Raw genomic sequence first — 20,624 nt, forward strand, 5'->3', positions numbered from 1 at the left:
GGGCAGAGCCCGGATAAAACCCACGACTATCCGCTGGCTGCCGACAGACCTTCCCACTTACGGCCGGGGAGGAAGCCAGCATGAGCTGGGCTTGAACTCACAGCGACTAATGCAATCTTAATGTTGAATCAATAGAATATGTCTTTTATATTTAACAGAACAATCCGCTGCCATAGCAAAATACATATGATATCACTCAGACAACAGACTTTCTGTTAAGATTAACAGATTAATTTTTTTGAGTGTACATGTAAATGCCGCTTATGTAATTCTCCTAAAGCCTGCGGACATTTAAGCCATAACCCGTCTGTATACTGTGTATAGCCTATGTCTTAATACGATGTCTCTCGCCCTTTATTTTGTCTCTCCCTGGAAGTTTCTGATAACGACAGGTAGATGATTACATGTTTGTCAGACCTGGGGTATCCTGTGTTGTAAACAGGTAGAAATACCGGCACATATACCTGTTCCTATATTTTTATAAATTGCTAGACATTATTCACCGTCTTCAGCCGTGTCAACAAGCTTGCCAGAGTTATTCCCTCTGAAGCTCACAGTCACAAGCAGTATTGCTGATTCTGATGGAATATTTGATGATTTTGACTGTATATTTGTGAATAAATGGATTTAATTGTTTGGTGTATGAACTAAAACAATTCATTGTAATAAGTCGTAAGACTTCTCTGAGAGTTATACTGGAACAATATAGACTGGGAATCTATGTCGTTTTATAAATAGAATTACATCATTGAATGAATCATTGCATTATTGAGAGTAAATCCATATTTCTGTAGTGCTGTCTCCAAATACCCGAGGTAAATATCGGTCTCATACGTTACCAAAAGACTATTTACCTGGGAGTCGATAAACAGAGAGCAAAGCAAAGCCTATATTCTTCATGTATCAAGGTCATAAGTCTGGGTTTTTAAAAATCCACTGCATTACAAAGGTTACACCACTGAAGCGATTCAGCTATGCATCGGTTTTCTGCAATAAATGGGTGGGTCTTAGCAGGGTAAATTCGTTATATGGTTACTTAGTGATAGGATATGGAAATATATGGTGTCGGTAATCTTCATATTTACTGACGACATATATTTGCGTATCCTGTCACTGGGTAACCATGTAGCTAATATTACCCTCCTGTGACCCACTTAACCATCATAATTATATGCAACGATAGCCGGCCCAGCCCAATACGCATGCCCACCAAAAAGCCGATAAGCTATATAGCTTGTTTATTGAGTTAACACGATAATGGAATGTCAACAGATTCTTTCAGCTATCCACCTCACGACAGTTCAAGCGCCCGTATCCCAATATACAAATTAGCTCCAATAAAAATTCAGTTTAATTCAATATGTTGTTAAAATTAGTGAAATATATATATTTACAAACCTATGCATGTGCCTAATGTGTCGCATGGTTTAGTTAAGGTGTATGTTATTATTCACAAAAGGGATACAGAATCGACGCTGATTGGCTGACAATGGAGATTTGCTTGGTTAAACCACGCACGCTTGGTCATGCTTGAATGAGTGAGTGCATAAGGTTTAACGTCGAACTTAACAGTTTTTCTCTCACATGAGGAAGAAGGGGTTCTTAAAGTGCATGTAGGTGCAATGTGCCTTCTAGTTGTAGGATGGATTTCCACCGCTCTTTTATCTAACGATGCTTCACGGAGAAGACTTAACAAAGGCAAGTAAACTGCCTTACCTGAGCTAATATACTGATACGAGTCAACCAGCCGTTGCACACTATTTAATGCTGAACACACAAGCTCTTAGGTGTGACTAAAATTTCTGACTATAACAACTGTGTCAAAGTGCAAAGAGAAATCAATGGCGTGTGAAACTACTAGCGGTAAATATGACAATAATGTTACAGATGGCAGTTCCCAAGTTATGCGAAATCTCATTTTCAATAACATCGAAATGGAAAAAGCGTTAAAAAATACCATAAATTATGGGTTTTTTAAACTGATAAATCTGTCCCGAGGCTAACAATTTATTCTAAATTTTAGATCAAAACGCCCAGGGATAAGGTTATATATATATTTTTCTCAAGTATCCAGACACACTTGCGACGTTCTTTACCGTCTTTAAAAGGGTGTACGCCTCATTTATTTTTCGAAGTATGTATCCCATGGCATAAATCGCCTTTCAATAGTGGTTGAGCTGGCAGGCTTGCAGTACATCAGGTTCCTGGCGCTTAAGAGAATATTTCCAAACGATGGGTCGAAAACTTCAACGCATTTTTGTGTTGAATGTTTGGCACCCAACACTAGAAACAATCCAATCATCGGACTAAAAGAAAGATTATGATCAGGTGACCCATCGTTTGGAAATATTCTCTTAAGCGCTGTGAGGTGAGGACAATTTCGTGGCCACTTCTCAAGTATTCACTTTCAAAACACGTGACTGTCACATGATATCCCTCCTCGCGCCCCTGGATGGGCTTATATATCTTGGGCGCTTTTACAGTTGTGAGCAAAACTGACAAGATTTTCTGCCTGTGTCTGGAACCTCAGCTGAAGTAAGTTCTGTTTACAATTGTTTGAATATCTGTTTGTAATTTGATTATTACACCTATGCCATTTTTTGGTGATTGCAGCACTGCTTTGGTAGGATATGGAAGCGGACCTTTATGAGAGAAGACTAGTAGAGTGGTTATTTGATTTTTGTTTAACTTCATTCTCTAGAATTTTTACCTGTACGACTTTGATCAGTTTAGTGGATGGTGAAAACCAAATTCCCCAGGGTAAACCAACAGCAAATTAATGACGGACTTTTGTAATATATATACTGGTGAAAAACAAGTGGCGTTGAACGAATGAAAGTAAAACTGCGCAAACACTACGACTAATGCCGTCGGCGGCTTATTGTCCCCAAGGTTCAAGGAACAGAGATAGTGGGCGAATCTCGAACTGTCACCAAGGTTCAAGGAACAGAGCGGGGTATTCTCGAACTGTTTAAATCCTTATATCATGTTTTTGTGAATTTTACTAAACTGCTCTTCTAAGAACTAATCCTCCGTGGCTTAACTATGACCGAAGAAAGATCCCTTGTGCAAATGAATCATATGGTACCACCTTTAGTGGATTGTTAGCATTGCCACTGTAGCTGGTGTGGTGAGAAAATGCTATTTTCTTTTTCTTTGAATCTCAGTCTCTATAGCAGGTCATCGACGAAAAATCATTTGTGAAATGAATACGTAGTGTTCACTGAACATTATCGTCCAATGTAATAAAAATCATTACTTCTTCGCTAAGTGTGTGTTTACACTTAAACGTTAAAAAAAAATTAAGTAAACATCAGTAAAAAAAATATCGTCAACAACTGTATCTCAAAATACTTTTTACTTGTGTTTGATTCTTGTTTTCGCTGAACTGAATGCCATCAAATTGTCAGATGGTAATGTTTAACTGTGGTGTATTTTGCTTATGACATCACACAACTTTTAATGGCATTTGAACAGATGTTTTGATTTTAAGTAGTTGTGACGCATGACAAAATAGGGAGGTCATAAGGAAATATTTTTGCCTTCAGAACAGACTGAACATCTCAACAAGATGAGGGCATGTCTTCTCCTGCTGTGTGTTGTGCTGCTGTGCATTCCCGTCTCAATCGAGGCCCACCTACTCAGGCGTGATGTTGTAGGTGGAGGCGGGGGAGGTGGAGACGGAGTCTGGGCAGATGGAGGTGGAGACGGAGTCTGGGCACATGGAGGTGGAACCGGGGGAAATGGACGTGGAGGCTGGTATGGGCATGGACGTCGACGTTAGAGAGGTGTAGATGGAGGCGGAGGCGAGTGCGGTGGAGGTGGAGGTGGAGGTGGAGGTGGAAGTGGAAGTGAAGGTGAAGGCGGCGGTGGTTTTGGTGGTGGTGGAAGAGGTGACAAATCAGCGTGATGACTCCGATAGCCATTTCAGTGATGGTGGCAGTGGTTTTGGTGGAGGCGAGGAAAGTAGCAATTATGAAGACAGCGACATTGATTCATATGATCACGGAAACATTGGTGTCCCACCAGTAGGTGGGGGCGGTGGTTTTGGTGGAGGCGGGGAAAGTAGAAACTCAGAAGACAGCCATAGTAACGAAGATGACCATGAAAACATTGGGGTTCCACCAGGTGGCGGATATTGATTTGAAGCGACATCGTACTCTTGAATACAATATTAAAACCGCAAAACAACCAGTTTATGCAATTATGTCTTTATCACTAATACCTAATATGCAACATTTTCTCTCAAAGGAAACTAATTATCAATGTATGCAGGCAAAGCTAATTATTTCACAAACTGTATGTTAATACAGGTACTTGGCCATTGGGGTATTGTTGAACTGGTAGCGGGTTTTATTTATTTGATTGGTGTCTTGCGCCGTGCTCAAGAATATTTCATTTATACCACAGCGGCCAGCATTATGGTGGGAAGAAACCGGGAAAACCCACAAGGTTGTTGACAGACCTCCTCACGTACTTTCAGAGAGAAAGCTGGGTTCGAAATCCCAGCGACGGCATTGGTGAGAGGTTCCTTGGTCATTACGCTGCCCTAGTGGACTAACCACTAGTCCCCCCCCCCCCCAACGTTATATTAAGTAAGTGGGGAGGGGCCATTTTTTTACTCCGGCTATACCGGTTTCCTTCTGTTCATAAATCTAACCGCATATATAATCAGGCATATAAAAAGTGAAACGTTCTTGGTACGGCATTACACACCAATCATGTTAAGTCAATTCACGGTAAATAAAAATTATAGTACATTTTTTCCCCGCATTGAACACACTTCAGTGTTACCCTTTATACATTTAGTGTTTTAAGGTTTTATGCAAAGCGTTTTACTGTGCAGGACACGTGTTTTATTTTAATACACACAAACGTTTTTAAGCAAAACCCTAAAAGTGTCGTTAAATAAAACACTAATGGTGCTCTTAAATAAATATTAATAGTGTTAAAACAATATTGATTTATATTGACAATAAACTAATGTTTTTAAAGAAAACACTGAATGTATTTTTAAGCTTGTCAGCACAAGACATTTTCAGTGTTTATAAGTAAAACACTTTTGAAAAGTGTTTTAACATAAAACACAATAATAATAAAGAGCTGAAATATTGAGTGAAAACAAGGCTTTCGTTTTTCGGAGTTACACTACTTGTGTATTACGGAAAGATATATGCTGTAAGAAACCAGAGATGAAAACAAAGGTTAAAGGTGGAAAGAAAATTGAAATATTTTATAAAACATAAAAAGATATCATGTAACCATTATTATCGTATGACATAGGCCAGTGGTTTCCTGCATACAGTGTAGGAAACTTTTGTCACGAACATGTGACTTGACGCTGACCAAAATATAGGTTTAGTGCTTTTGACAAAGGGTATTATCGATGATAGGCTTTAAGTTCTTTGTCGTCTGGTCACAAGCGGTTTGACAGCCCACGGTAGATCCTGTTGTGAAGGAATTACAATACACTTGTGGCAGAATGCATCGTTCATGGAATGTCTGCTTTGCCCACATTCGCCGTCCAAATTCAGTCGGAAAATTACTTTTTTGTAACTTGACTTTTGTTTTCGGTGAATTGAATGCTGGCAAATGTGTGAATTCCAAGGTGTTAATGTTTTTTATACTGTATTCTGCCCGTCACATCACACAACTTATAAGATGTCAGATGTTTTTCTTCATTTTAGTTGTTTTTCGTTCAAATCTTTGTAGATTACTAACACATAATAACACTACTAGGTATTATGAAATGTCTTTGTCTTCAAAAGAGATTGAACATCCCAACAAGATGACGGCAAGTCTTCTGTTGTGCTGTGTCGTGCTGTCGTGTGTACTCGTCACGCTTATACAACCATTAGATTTGTACACCATATCAAATTTCAGTGCAATCGGATCACCGCTTTAGGGAAAGAATGTTGTTTTTTTAGACATACTTCTCCACGCAACAATGAGAGACACTTTAGTTCCCCTTGGTGGCATGACGGGTCACTATATAGATATGGAATATAAAGTGCTAGACGCTGTAATTCACCAGTTGATAAATGTGTCAAGGTTTACGTGCCCCAGTAATCGCTTGTCAAAAAGAGGTGTATGGTAAGGCATCCGTCCCAGTGGATTGGTCTTTTCCGTAGAGCATCATTACATAAAAGAGCGGTGGAAATCCATCCTGCAACAACGAGGCACATTACACGTACGTGCACTCGAAGGACTCCGTGTTCCACATATAACTGAAAAATTGTTAAGTTCGATGTTAAACCTTAGGCACTCACTCATTCAAGCATGACCAAGCGTGCGTGGTTTAACCAAGCAAATCTCCATTGTCAGCCAATCATCGTCGATTCTGTATCCCTTTTGTAAATAATAATATACACCTTAACTAAACCATGTGACACTTTAGGCACATGCACAGGTTTGTAAATCTATATAGTTCACAAATTTTAAGTCGATATTGAACTAACTAAAACATATTGCATCAAACTGAATTTTTATTTAATTTGTATATTGGGATTCCGGCACTTGAACTGTCGTGACGTGCATTGCTGAAAGTATCTTTTGATATTCCATCATCGTGTTAACTTGATAGAGAAGCAGCTTATCAGCTTCCCGGTGTGGATGCGTATAAAGCCGGGCTGGCTAGCGTTGCATATAATTGTGGTGGGTAAAGTGGGTCACAGGTGAGTAATATTAGCTACATGGTTACTCTGTGATAGGATACGCAAATATATGCTGCCAGGAAATAAGAAAATTACCGACACCATATATTTCCGTATCCTATCACTGAGTAACCATGTAACGAATTTATCCTGCTAAGACCCACCAATTCAGTGCAGAAAACCGATGCATAGGTGAATCGATTCAGCGGTGTAACCATTGTATTGCAGTGGATTTTTAAAAACCCAGACTTATGACGTTTAGAGATGAAGAATATAGGCTTTGTTCTACTCTCTGTTTATCACCAGTTAATCCCTATCGACTCCGAGATAAAAGGTCTTTGGGTAACGTATGAGACCGATATTTACCTCGGGTATTTGGAGACAGAACTACAGAAATATAGATTTACTCTCAGTACTTCAATCATTTATTCAATGCTTTTATTCTATTTATAATACCAAATAGATTCCCAGTCTGTATTGTTCCAGTATAACTCTTGGAGAAGTCTTACGACTTATTACTGTGAAACAGCAAGAACAGTATAATAGAAGATCCGAAGATTTGTTTATCGGTTTGAACACTAAACAGTGAAATCCATTTAATCACATACATGCATTCAAATCATCAATGGGGTCACAGTCCCTTCAATATAACACTAAATCCTCCCTGTGTAATATACTGAAGATTGCTGATCTCCTGCCAGATCGAGCAACTCTCACGCGGGAAATTTTTTTGCTCATGCGAGAGGTGCCATGAACGATACTCTTTTATAGCGTGCAAACGGAGTAGGCGGTGCTAATCACCAAAAAATCCTACATTTTGATTGGCTATAATTTACTATGATGTCGAAGAAAATATGGCTAACATAGCGTAATTTTCTTTATGTAAGGATAAAAATCTCCATAATTTCTATTAAATAATGCTATATTAAATATTATTTTGAAAAACACAGATACCATAAAATCTGCTCTTTCTCTAACGATACTAATGTAACTCATGAGCCGACTTTACAAACCACGACGAAGTGACGTGAATCATTTCGGCCGGAAATAAATATCTAAATGGCTTCTAACTGTGGTAAAACCATAGAAACTGCAGCAATATATACCTGTTTCATAAACTATGAGTTTCAAACCTACATTGAGTACATTTTTATACCAGAATTCTGTGACAATCGGTCACTGAAATTTGACTGTTGTTGTTGTAATCGATCGTCAACAGCACATACCTTTATCAAAATGACCCCATGAAACTCTTCTTGTATTTCATTTTCGTTAAGGATAAAAGGTTAGACATGCAAAAGACATGTAGGAAGTCTCACAGTTCAAAAAAAATTCGATAATGGTGATTGCTCGTTTCAGACTCGATCAGCCGATACGAGAATTCCTTTGAATATAAAACTCAGTAATGTGTCAGTGTTTTAGAACTTAACAGCAGAGGTGCAGGTAAGCTGCAGACGACAGTTATTTATTAACATTTTGCGCCATTTTCGTGTTGTCGTATTATCTGCTCTTATACCGATCATGTATTTCATTTGAAATACTCAGTACAGTCAAGTTATCCCAATTGCATTTCCAATCTGATATGAATAAGAGATTATCCATGAGTATTCACAACCGAACGAAGGAAGATAACCTACTCAATATTTATTTATTTGATTGGTGTTTTACGCCGTACTTAAAAATATTTCATTTGTACAAATGCGGGCAACATAATGGTGGGGGTGGGGGGTGGGGGGGTGGGGGGGAGTGACCGAACAGAGACTGGGGGAAACCAACGACATTCCGCAGGTTGCTGCAGACCTTCCCACGAACGGCTGAAGAGAAAGCCAGTATTAGGTGGACTTGAACTCGTAACGACCGCATTATTGGTAGGCTCCTGGGTCATTGCTCCCTGCTGACATGCTAACCCCCTCGGTCACGGAGGCCCCTAAATATAACTTTAAGCCCATTTTTTACATACTACCAAACTGATTTTGTAAACAAAATTTATTTATATATTAAATACGAAATAAATCTGAGTATTGCATTAAACCGCGTCAAAGAAAGGATATATGATATTCACCAATAACGTGGATGGTACCTCTGCAATATAAAGATAAGCATGGAAGGTAGAAAAATGAACCGCAGCAGTCACTTTTTACAAATATTTAGTGACAAACCCATGCAGTTCGAGTGTGTGAGAGGTGCCACTGTGTGGTGGCGCAAGCCGTTCAAGCCGTCTCTCAATTACAGTGACGTACGAGATCTGTAGACTGTGTACTGTCGTGGGCAGTTGTACCCACAGACAAATTCACTCGACCTGATACGTTCTGCTGGCGCTTATAGTACATGTGTCTTGAAAGTGTCCTAACAATAACTGGGTTAGCCGCTTGGAATGTTTGTCTCCAAAGTAGTACGCAGAAAAATGAGGTAATGGATATTCATTAAGGGTCAGGTGAGTGGTAAACACAAGTTCACGTGAGACTGCTGTCATTGTCAGCTTGAATAAGGTTATAGGTGCGTGTTTACCCCGAACAGATTGTCAGGCTTGACTTGTCATCCTTGAGTGACAAATAACGAGTGTATAACTCACTGGTTTTCTCGGTCAGAGGATATCCTATGCTATAAATAACTCATATACGTCATCGGAGTTTCTCTGTCTAAAGCCCCGGTCTAAAGCTCATCTGAATGGCAGTGGTCTGAGTGCACCACACTAATCGTGACCAGGACACAAAAACTTAAGTCAAAAAGAACAAAGCACAAAATGAGAAATGCTGAATTGACTGGTCGTTAATACAGATATTTGGTAGAAAAGAAATCATGCATGTCGGTGTTTGTAAACACTTACGTGGCATGCATCTTAGTCAACAAGACTACAACCGTCAGTCAAATTTTCCTATAAATACAGCGGAGTTGTCTGTAATCTCAGCAAGTTTCTACAGCAGACTTCATTTCATTCACGAGGCAATTTAATCCAAGCCATCATCCTCGTCTTCGAGTCCTGTTCGGCATTTATTTTACTTCAGGTAAGACAGGTGTTTATCATACACTTCTGGCTCTATAATGTTGTCAACTGGAAAGACAATGTGAAACATTTGAACAGATTGATGTTAAAGACGATATAACGGAGATGTTTGGCAAAAAATCGATCAGTGTAAATCCAATCTAATTTTGCTATAACTTTGGAATATCACAATTAATTACCTTTTATTTTCATAAAAAAATCATCCTCGTCTGTGCACGCGTTACCTTTCAAAATCGGTAATAGAGTTCTGAAAATCTGTAAATAGGGTCGTATTATAACTTTTTAAAACTTTAGAATCAGTTTAACAAGCTAAACAGTACAGGCATATGAGTATGATATTACTGAAAGGCAGCCATTAGTTATTCTTGGTAAATATTGAAAAGTTCCTCCAGAATCTCTGGTATAGCCTCGTTAAAAATTTGCTTTGCATAGCCCGGGGGAAACCTATGGCCATCCGCATTTTTTAAAATTATCTTGCACTATCTATTTCCGTAAGTAAATGACACATGTATAAGCCTGTCCATAAAGAGCTTTATAAAAATACCCTTTCAAACAAAGTATTAGAATTATTTGGTCGAATACAAGAAAGAAGTCTTCTGTCATCAAGACAGTTTTTATATTTCTTCTTCAGATTAGCTTGGCACGATGGTGAAATCTGCAATCTTCGTTTCTATCACCGTTCTCTTCTGCTTGGTGATCAGCTCTAAGGCTCATCCCCGTCCCCCGGGACCACCCGGATCACCACACGATAGACCGGGACCCCCTCCGGAGAGAGACGGGAATTTTACTTTGGAGGACATCGATGATGCCAACTACACCATAGACGATGACGAGGAGCACAACATTACTCGCGGTGGCCCTCATAGTCGGCATGGTAACCATTCCCATCGCGACAGAGAGGGCAACAGCACTAGGACAGAAGAGGGCAATGACGACGAGTCAAAACACAGACGTCATCCTCCCGCTCACAGATTGAGGAGTGGCCAGTTCATGTCAGAGGAAAGTAACGAGAATGACGAGAGAGAAAGTGAGGAACGTCATGAAAGCAGAAGAATGAGGCCCCGCTTTCAAAGTTTCCACAGTTGGGTTCGTCCACGGGTCTTCAGGAATTGGACTTCTCGCCGTCTCCTTGGCAACAGTCAGTAACAAGAAATTGCAGGTCATCTGTCATTTTACACTAGGTGAAACGTAGATGGCATGTTGAGATTATGCGCCTTTTAAGACAGACTAATACTTTATCCCTCACCGAATCTATAAACCATGAAGTCCGTTAGACTTTTTCTAACAATATTTTTGAAATTATATATCATGTTTCAATTTACAAATGTATGCCGGGTGCATCTGATGTTAATAGTTTGTAATAAATGTTCTGATTGCGGGACAATCGGATCAAACTTGTAATAATTCGTCTTGTCGTATTCACATATCGTATGCTCATATACAGTTTTAGTGTAGTTGTTTGGAACCGTTCCAAAATGCACACCTAGTATTTATTTATTTACTTATTTATTTATTTTATATACATTTGATTGTTGTTTTAAGTACTACTAAGGAATCTTTCACCTACTGGACCGCGATCAGATCTATGGCTGGAAGAAGCCGCACTGTCCGCTAAGTATACAAGACATTGCTTTTCTCAAGGTAGCTAATAAACCGCTTTCGAAATAGATATGATTATTTGGTGTCAAATTTAAAAATCTGATGTTTAATAATTGGATAATACGATTAATATTACTATTCCACTCCATCAGTGAAGAGAATAAAATGCAAATATCCTGTGTGACTGAAAATATTCTGATTTTGAATGAGAGGCTAACTCCAGCACATGCTAGCTTCTTCTCCGTGCGTAAATCTAACAGTAACCTGGTACCAAGGATAGTTGTGGGTTGCACTTGGGATCTGTCTGAATTCCTCCCAACATAATGCTGGCCGTCGTATAAATAAAATATTCTTTAGTAGGGCGCAAAACACCAAATGAAATAAATAAATAAATAAATATATATATATATATATATATATATATATATATATATATATATATATATATATATATATATATATATATATATATATATATTACTTCTACTCTTCTTAAAACTGAGCTTAAAGGTCAACGGACAACAAATATTGTCACAAATCACGTGATTAATCGTAGACAGTGATAGCCACCTCAGGGTCGGACAGAGAACCCTGTTGATAACGTAAAGGCCGGACCCACAATCATGTGGCTGACCAGCCAGAACTATTTGCTGTGCTAACTTATTTGACAGAAAAGATGAAAACTAATGCTTAAGATAACACATAAGATGGTGAATAAGTCCACAAACGAGTTCGTGTTATACATGTGCCTAAGACAGCACTGTGATCTTAAGGCCATTGGTCAACGGGGACTAAAACTAACAGGAAAATAACATTGCGCAACGTATGTTATTGTTTGTTGATAATGACTAAATGCAAGCTAGGTAGCTAGATTGTTTAGATCATCGTAGGAGTATTCAATGTCCAGATAAGCTGAGAATTTCTACTCTTTTTATGCATAACTCGGCATTTTATGAAGGACAGTTTCGCACGAACATTATCGAATGTTCAGCCACTTTCTCGCCGTTTTGGCCGTATATAACCATGCCAAGGTACGTTGTTATATTTCTTAACAGCAAGTTTGTCGAAGCATGTTAGCAAAACATCAGCACTGAAGGGCCTTAAAAATCACCATATTTCCTCTTATGTTATAGTACATATTGATTGGGTGAAATGAGTTTTAAACCTGCACATAGCGCGAGCCATTCAGTTTTTCCTATAGAAGAATTGACATATAACTGTGTTCTTTATTTGTTAATCATTTTACTGGTGTCATCTCTGAGGATATAACCTCTAATGAGGTGCTATCATTGCCTTTCAAAGAACTAAGGATATCCGAATAGAAGTACAAACACGGTTGAACAATGGCCTCAAAATTACGTTTGTTCTAATTCTGGTGTAGAAGTGTACTAATATAAACACGATTTCGGCAATTGTGTAAACGGTTACGGCTAAGAGTAGGTTGAATAAAGGGCCATAACTCTTGAAAGGACGATCAATGATGTAAGACGTCAAATGTAAGATAATCTTGTTAAAGATCACTAAGGATTTATTCAACGGACTCTAATGTTTTATGTATATTATTATCGTTAGCTGATAAAATAAGATACATGTATCGTTACACAGAGACTTGAACCTTATATTTGTTGTCCATTTCATGAATAGGAAACCAAACATTGGGAGATACTTCCAAATAACAAGCTGAGAATTGCATATTATGGAATTCTGTTGTCTCATATATTTATTTACACCACAACATCCAGGAAAGATAAGGAAATGTGTTCTTATCTGATGATTATTTAATACCATACTTAAAATGTTTCATTACTGCGTTAGCAGTTTTATGGGTGAAGAACACAGTGGGGTACGGCGTAAACCATTCATGTGTGATGCATTTATTATGCTTTACATTATGCCCAAGAATATTTTACTTATGCAACGGCAGCCAGCATTATGGTGGAAGGAAACCGGGGAGAGGCCGGGGGAAACCCACGACAACCCGAAGGCTGCTGCCAGAACCATGTCTGATATATACTGGCCTGTTATGTTTACCGACGGGAAGAAATTGATCTTTACGTAAGACGGCATACACGGCCACACGAACCCCGTCCAGCGATTATTACAGGTAAGTTGAAAAATAAGGTCTAAAATCCCACCTGAGAAACTAAACTAAACTGTTTGGTTTTCACTTGCTGCAGACAAACTGTTGACTTAATGCGCCCTTGAAACATATTTACATGGCGAAGATGGTTACTCTGGATATTCCGGTTTCTTTCCTCCCATAAACCTGACTGCAGTTACTTGTGTATAGGTAGATTACTTTGAGCAGGTTGTTTAACACCAATCAAATAAATAAATTAAAACATATTACTCTCTTATAAAGAAAATGAAAGGAATAGACCTACTGACGCTATTAGTACAATAACTTACATCTCATAATATGTGTCCAAAATTTATATTGGCACTGGATGGCTCATTCGACTAAAGCTGGACACGTGATTAATGTACGGATGTTTTCAGTTTAATGTCGTACTTGACAATTTTTCACTCATATAAAGACGAGGAGTCACTAGGTGTGTCTACATACATTGTGTCTTCTTGTGACCGTCCAGGAGGGACATAAGAAGACACAAGTCATGTGCCCACTGAAGTATCATGCCGCAGACACCAGACATGACACTTCACCCAAGTATACATTATACTGACACCGGGCCAAGCAGTCATGTTTCCTTCCGCTAACCCCTCAATGCTGAACGCAGTGCGAGGCAGCAGCAAGTACAATTTTTATTGAAGTCTTTGGTATGATCTGACCAGGCAGGCGCAAAACGACATCATATGTTGTCATCTTGACGAGCAAAAAGTACACAGTTAAAAAACTAATCACAGATGAAAAAATGTACACACTCCCTTAACATACCTGTGGATGATTCTCAGTCAGGGGATGGATGTCCAGCGCTGTAAATTGAATTTTGTGTGCCATATAAGTGTTACCGGCTGTCATTCAGAAAGGGGAGCGCCGACCTCATTTCCTTACACAACTATATGCTCTGTACGTGTGTTGAAACTGTTTTGACTATAGAACGAATATGATGTTGTGTGTGTCAATACCGCGATATTAAATACTGACTATCTACTCGGTAAAATGAATTCGGGGTATTCAGTAGCCGTCATTCTATGCTACACTCTATTCTACAAACCTACTCAAATTCCGACAGCACAGGACCCATGAAATGACGTATTTGCCGAATAAAACTGGCGAGATCGGCAAGCGATAAAAAGTTGCACGTTAAGAATGAATGACCGTAGTGGACTGCTTAAGAAAGCCGTCTTCCATTGAAAGTGATTAAAATTTGGAATAAAGAAATGTGTGACAGAGATAAAAAAAAACACACACACACACGTTTGTTCCGAGAGTATCCGAGAGTTGAGCTTTGTGTACATCTTGTCAGTTTTTCGTCATACCTGAGCAGGATATCCAGTGGTGACATGTTGTTACGACCCAAACTGTCTGTATTATAAAGAGACGGCTTGTTCGAAATACACGACAGTTTAGCCGCACAAAAAAGTAACCAAAACCAGCAGATTTTATTTTACAACAATTTATTAGGTATAACAGATAACAAGACTTTTACAAATACTACTGTACTTAAGTTTAACAAGAAAAGATAGCAGTATCTATACTTAATATATATATATAGTATATATAAGTACTTACATGTACAACGGTGTCAATTCCAAACGGACGCATATACTCCACAATGCTTAAAAAAATGCACAGAGGCAATATTCATAAGAGGGAAAATCCACAGAATAACTGAGTGTATGACGAAATATACACAAAATTCTACAGACAAGGTCCGTGTACTAATAAGCACTGTGTACACAGGAGCACAAATTAAATATACAAGTTCAGACAGAACAAGTGCTCGTGGAGATAGGATATAACAAAGCCAGAGGCTATAAAGACACCAAAATTCAGCACAAAAGGCCTACTAAGGTAACACACAGCGAAAGCATCCAAAACTCTCAATAATTCTCCGTTCTCCTCCTTTTGACCTGCTTTCATAGATCTTATATAGACTGGTGGAATTGTCTAGAATAAGAAAATTCTTGTAAATAACACTTGTAAACAAACAGGCCCCGAACTGAGGGTATTCTGGAACATTCTAAGGCACAGGCAGACAGCAGGCCCTGAACTCAGCATATGTAAACACTGGCAAGCTAAATTTAGAAGCTGACGGCAGTTGTGCACATAACACATTTAAATCTAATGATTCACCGATTCACAAATTAAAGGCGCTACCCGAGGTTATGAATAACATATACGTCGTCCTATGTGTGTTGTAAACAATCTAGGGTCGACCTGACCCTCGGGAGAGCTCTTATGACTGTACACACACGATCGTGACAGGGCGACAAAAGGATGCCAGTGCAAAACAGTAAAATGGACGATAGCGTATGCCATTTCATCATTTCGGCGAATTACTGAGGTGAATGTAAACGTGCAGATCGTTCTTGGTAATCAATCACCTGACTCCCAGTCTTAACTTCGACTAAATTTTACTGTAAATATAGTGGATTTGCGTTCAATTCAGAAAGCTTCCCTTTACCAGACTCCAAGGTACTATAACAGCAGTAAACACACCTGCTTCTCGACTCATCCTCATTTCCCATTTTGTGTCACAACGACATCATTCATTGATCTTTAGGTAGGCTACTGTAGTTCACAGTGTCTTTCCATAAGACCACTACACTTTTACTACCGTTGTTACGTCTCATTCTCCTTTATACGTCCTTCTTGATATTTTATATATTTTATTTTGATCAGTCAAACCTGTTCCTACAGCCACCTGTAATCAGCGTCCATCTGCCGTAAGCAGCCACTCTCTGCCGCGACCAAACAATTTTCCATGTTAAACGACCTGTAATATGCGGGCACCTGTCCAACGCGTCCAGCGGCCAATATATTTTGCCACCAAATTCTATATCAGCCTGTCCTGAGCGGTCGAGACTTTCAAGAGTAATGATGATTGCCGCATCGGACATCCAAAAATTTCAAAATGGCGACCACTCGACTTCAATAGTTTTTGTTGTGATTAAAAGTTACAACCTGCCACCTTTGTGATGATAAGTGAAGTGTGAACATTACTGGTCAATAGCACTGAAGCTTACCGTTCCTTAATCAGGCCTAGCTGGTTACTGTCCGGACACCCCTGCACTGTGGCAGTGGATTAGCTCCATGCTGAGGTCTCCGCTATGAATGCCATAAACAGCGGGCAAACTCGGATATAATCTGATCTCCTGTGGTTCCTCCCATGAATGGTTTCTTTGACAAATTATCTGGCTTGCTGGGCCATTATCTTTGCAGGCAAATGGTGTTGTGTTTTCATTTCGCGTGGCCAAAATATTGCCTGTACCGGACACATGGAGAAATTGGTCTTCCTTCACTCGTACATGTTGTTGTTGTTTCACCGGTAATGGCAAATATGATTGAACATCTCAGCAGTCTGTCCCTTACTGTCCAAAACTTTGTTAGAATAGTTATTTATACCTACGTATAAAGACAGCAGCTAGTTTGATCGACGCCGTTCTCTTCTGTTTAATGATCAGTTCTAAGGCTCTATACCCATCCCCTAGGACCACCCGGATCACCACACGACAAGCCGGGACCAACGCCAGAGAGAGACGGGAACTTCACTTTGGAGGAGGGTCGAATCAGTGATGGCAAATTACACCATAGACAATGACGAGGAGCACAACTTTACCCGCGGGTGTCCGCTCGGTCGTCATGGCTACCGCCCACTTCACGACAGGGATGGCAACAACAATATTACGATAGAAGAGGGCCATGATGACAAGCCAGAACACAGACGTCCTGTTCCTCGTCACGGGTTGAGGGGTATGGAGTTAATCCCTGAGGGGGATAGGGAAAGAATCGAAGATGAGGAGAACAGTGAAAACAATGAAAGCGAGCAAAGTAATGAAATAAGGCCTCGTTTTCGGAGACGAGGCCCATCGCGTGATTTTACAAACGGGCGCTCTTAGTAAAATATCCTCTATCGTACATGCATTTTGTTTTATATATTTAAAACATCATTTTGTTCCTATTGTGTCAAAATCACGCTAGTCCAGCTGTACTGAGATACACCGTCGGTACGTACATATGTTTTGCATATAATTTTCTATCTCACGTGACATACCTTGGAGTTATGTTCGTTAATTTTCACAAATGTGAATATTTAAATTACACAGTACATACCTGGTGCATGCCTGTTTAGTTGTATATGTCTGTGTCTATCACAAGATTACTGGACAGTCAGATGAAATATATCGTAATCGTTGAAGATGATTGATCCAATTGCAGTTGTACTGTATGTTTTTACATTAAAACTCCTTTTGCTTAAGTACCAGGGCAATACTTGTGTTATACTGATTGATAATATGGTTAATATCAAAATCGATTTATCTGAAATAATCAGTTAATTATTTAAACGTACATGTAGTGGATTAGAAATGAGAGATGCGCTTCAAACACCATGCTGGTTTGCAGGATTCAGTTGATACACTGAGCTTGAAGACGGTTGGAATTTCCTCCTTGCTCATTTGGTAGTTATACATATGACATTCTGCAGAAAGAAGACTACCCTTCGGGTAACTGTGTCACCCTTAAGCCGTGGTGACACGGTCCCACTCGTTGTACCGTAGACTAAGTTGCATTTCATGTGTCACGATCACGTGGTGCGACTGGTCGAATTCTACAAGAGTGCGTCATATTTTTTGATTCGAATAATCGAATTCGACGAGTTGATTCCACAATTTGTAGCGTGTGTAAACGGGGGCTTTACACTATACGACACCCCAGCCGTGATGTGCAGATTAACACACGGCTGACCAATATTACGCCAACCAAGATCCAACCAAGAAAGCAGCCAAATTAGAAGTTTTGTACCCTCGTAAAGCATGACCAATCTTAGTGCTATTTGTTAAATAAAATCCAAGGTGTTAATTACAGGTAAATAACGTGTGTTCATGAAATTTAACAGCAGTAAGTGACGTTTCCAGTTTAAGGAACTTGTTTGAAGCGCGTTAGCACCTAAAGTGAGGTCCATCTATGCCCGATAATGTTTACTCTGGCTTCGTTTTCAACAGATGACCGGTTTGCATGTCTCTCGTCAGACACTGTCTTGACGGACGAAAGATCCCTAGAGTGCACAGAGTTTCTCTCACCCTCACTTACCATTCATTGGATGTATGATCGTGGACTTGACCCGTCGTCATACCCTCTTCGATTCTTTCCACTGATCGATAATATACTTCCCACAAAACCGATCACAAATTTTCCTCATAAACCCTCATCGCGAATGTTATCTGTCATACCGCCAACATGATATACGAGCCATTGGAATATGTTTCCTGAATGTAGCTATTCGATCTCCATTATTCACACAATACGACGTTTAGCTTTGACGCATCTTCAAGAAAAAAGTTTTCCAAAAAACCAATTTTGTGGGACTTTTTTTATGACTGTTTGATCTATTAACTGCAATTTTGGCAGAAGTAATCCATTATTTATGAATCAAAAAACATGTTTCCCCCCTCTTATTACGAATTTTCGCTAATTTCATATATGGTATTGCTCCTGTCATGCAATTCCAAAAATGCGGCGAGAAACTTGATAGATGACCATCATGCAGCGTCTGTTATTTACAACTAGGCCCATATCACTTTAATCTTGAATTAAAATTCAACTCCTACAGAGTCGTTCGTGATTTGTATGGAGGGAGTTGGGGGGGGACATGTGGGTGTGGGGTTGAGGGACGTTCTACACAATTTCCGTTCATGCACATACTTGTAACTGCAAATAAAGACATGTCACTTGTTTATGATGCAAAAGGACTCTTATGTTAAATAGTGCGAACCACCATGTTTTTTCTGTTAACATCCTGGTTTGTTCAAAAAGATTAATTTAATGGTAATCGGTCAAGAACAGTGAAAATAAAACCTTAATTAAGATAAATTAACCCTCTGTGTTTTTACTATTAATGTTGTAACAAGGATTCTGCTGGTGGACTAAGAATTCCCGAGGTCTGATGTCTTTGCATTGTATGTTAAGTGTGATGACAACACAGCACTATGTTACATGTGTTCTACACCAGAGACGTCTAATAATTTGTAACTATCATCACTGCGTTTCTTTTAAAACTTAATATTGCTAAACCCATGGGGATAGGGGGCGTCTACGTGGTAACTTTTTTAAAAGCATATATATACATGAGCACAATAAAGCCCTAACTGAGGTAAATAGACAAGTGGCCGGCTTTCACTGCTAATAAATGTGACCATCACTCTGCCGTCACTGCTCTGGTTTTATTCCCCATGCTTTAGTCTTTTCTATACATAAAACCTGCTGATTGTTATGTGTCTATTACAGTGATCTTTAGCACATTTCCATCACTTGCATGATGTAATTTTAGCTGTGAGAAGTAGCTCGGCATGCCGCTCTAGCTGTCTTTTAGTTTTTACTTTCAGCTTTTTACCATAGGCCAGCCATTTGACAAGAAGCATGGGTGCAAAACGACAAGGAGACATCGAGCTTGCTTGTGATGTGACATTCTGATACAAAAAATGTGATATATTTGCTGTAAGCCTATCTGTTCAGTAATCAATGAATCGTTAACAGATGGCAATCTACTCACTGTTAGAAAGTCGATTGAGTTTCAATATTTTATCCTTATTCCCAAAGACTTAGACATCATCCACCATTGTTACTTTTAAGAGATTTTCTTTTGTTTTAACCACTGCTAACCTGATCTGTATCCCAGTTTCGCATATGTACCTTTACTCAGACTTGGCTGAACGTTTTTTTATTCTGTCTTTTATTTTTTCGTGTGTTTCTTTACTAGATGACTAGAACTTTTACTGCGTTTTGATCTTCAACTTTCTGGAATAAGGCCACGGTAAGTTTCAAATTAACTTTATCGTAGCGAAATTAACTGTAAAGTGAAACTGATACAGAAAAAAAATTATTTATTTATTTATTTATTTGATTGGTGCTTTACGCTGTACTCAAGAATGCTTCACTTATACGATGGCGGCCAGCATTATGGTGGGAGGAAACCGGGCAGAGCCCGAGGGAAACCCACGACCATCCGCAGGTTGCAGGTTGCTGCATGACCTTCCCACGTACGGCCGGAGAGGAATGAACTGGACTTGAACTCACAGCGACCACATTGGTGAGAGGCTCCTAGGCCATTACGCTGCGCTAGCGCGCTAACCAACTGAGCCACGGAGGCCCCTACAGAGCAAAAGGAACAAGGCGACGGATACGCAATACTTCTTGTCCTGCAAATTGTCTTCTGAATCATTTAAATACATAACGCTATGAGCGT

At 39.3% G+C, this 20,624-nt stretch overlaps 2 long non-coding RNA genes across 2 annotated transcripts; both read left to right on the forward strand.

The window, feature by feature from the left end:
* Window positions 1–2,413: 2,413 nt before the first annotated feature.
* On the forward strand, window positions 2,414–4,194 carry LOC135482100 (uncharacterized). Its single transcript, XR_010446205.1, has 2 exons — window positions 2,414–2,535; window positions 3,549–4,194. It is a non-coding gene; the product is annotated as an uncharacterized LOC135482100 (long non-coding RNA).
* A 5,151-nt stretch (window positions 4,195–9,345) lies between these two features.
* Window positions 9,346–11,061, forward strand: LOC135461518 (uncharacterized). Its single transcript, XR_010443366.1, has 2 exons — window positions 9,346–9,658; window positions 10,289–11,061. It is a non-coding gene; the product is annotated as an uncharacterized LOC135461518 (long non-coding RNA).
* The last annotated feature ends 9,563 nt before the right edge of the window (window positions 11,062–20,624 follow it).

The sequence above is a fragment of the Liolophura sinensis genome, chromosome 1, assembly GCF_032854445.1.
Source record: "Liolophura sinensis isolate JHLJ2023 chromosome 1, CUHK_Ljap_v2, whole genome shotgun sequence".
In the NCBI taxonomy this organism is placed as follows: Eukaryota; Metazoa; Mollusca; class Polyplacophora; order Chitonida; family Chitonidae; genus Liolophura; species Liolophura sinensis.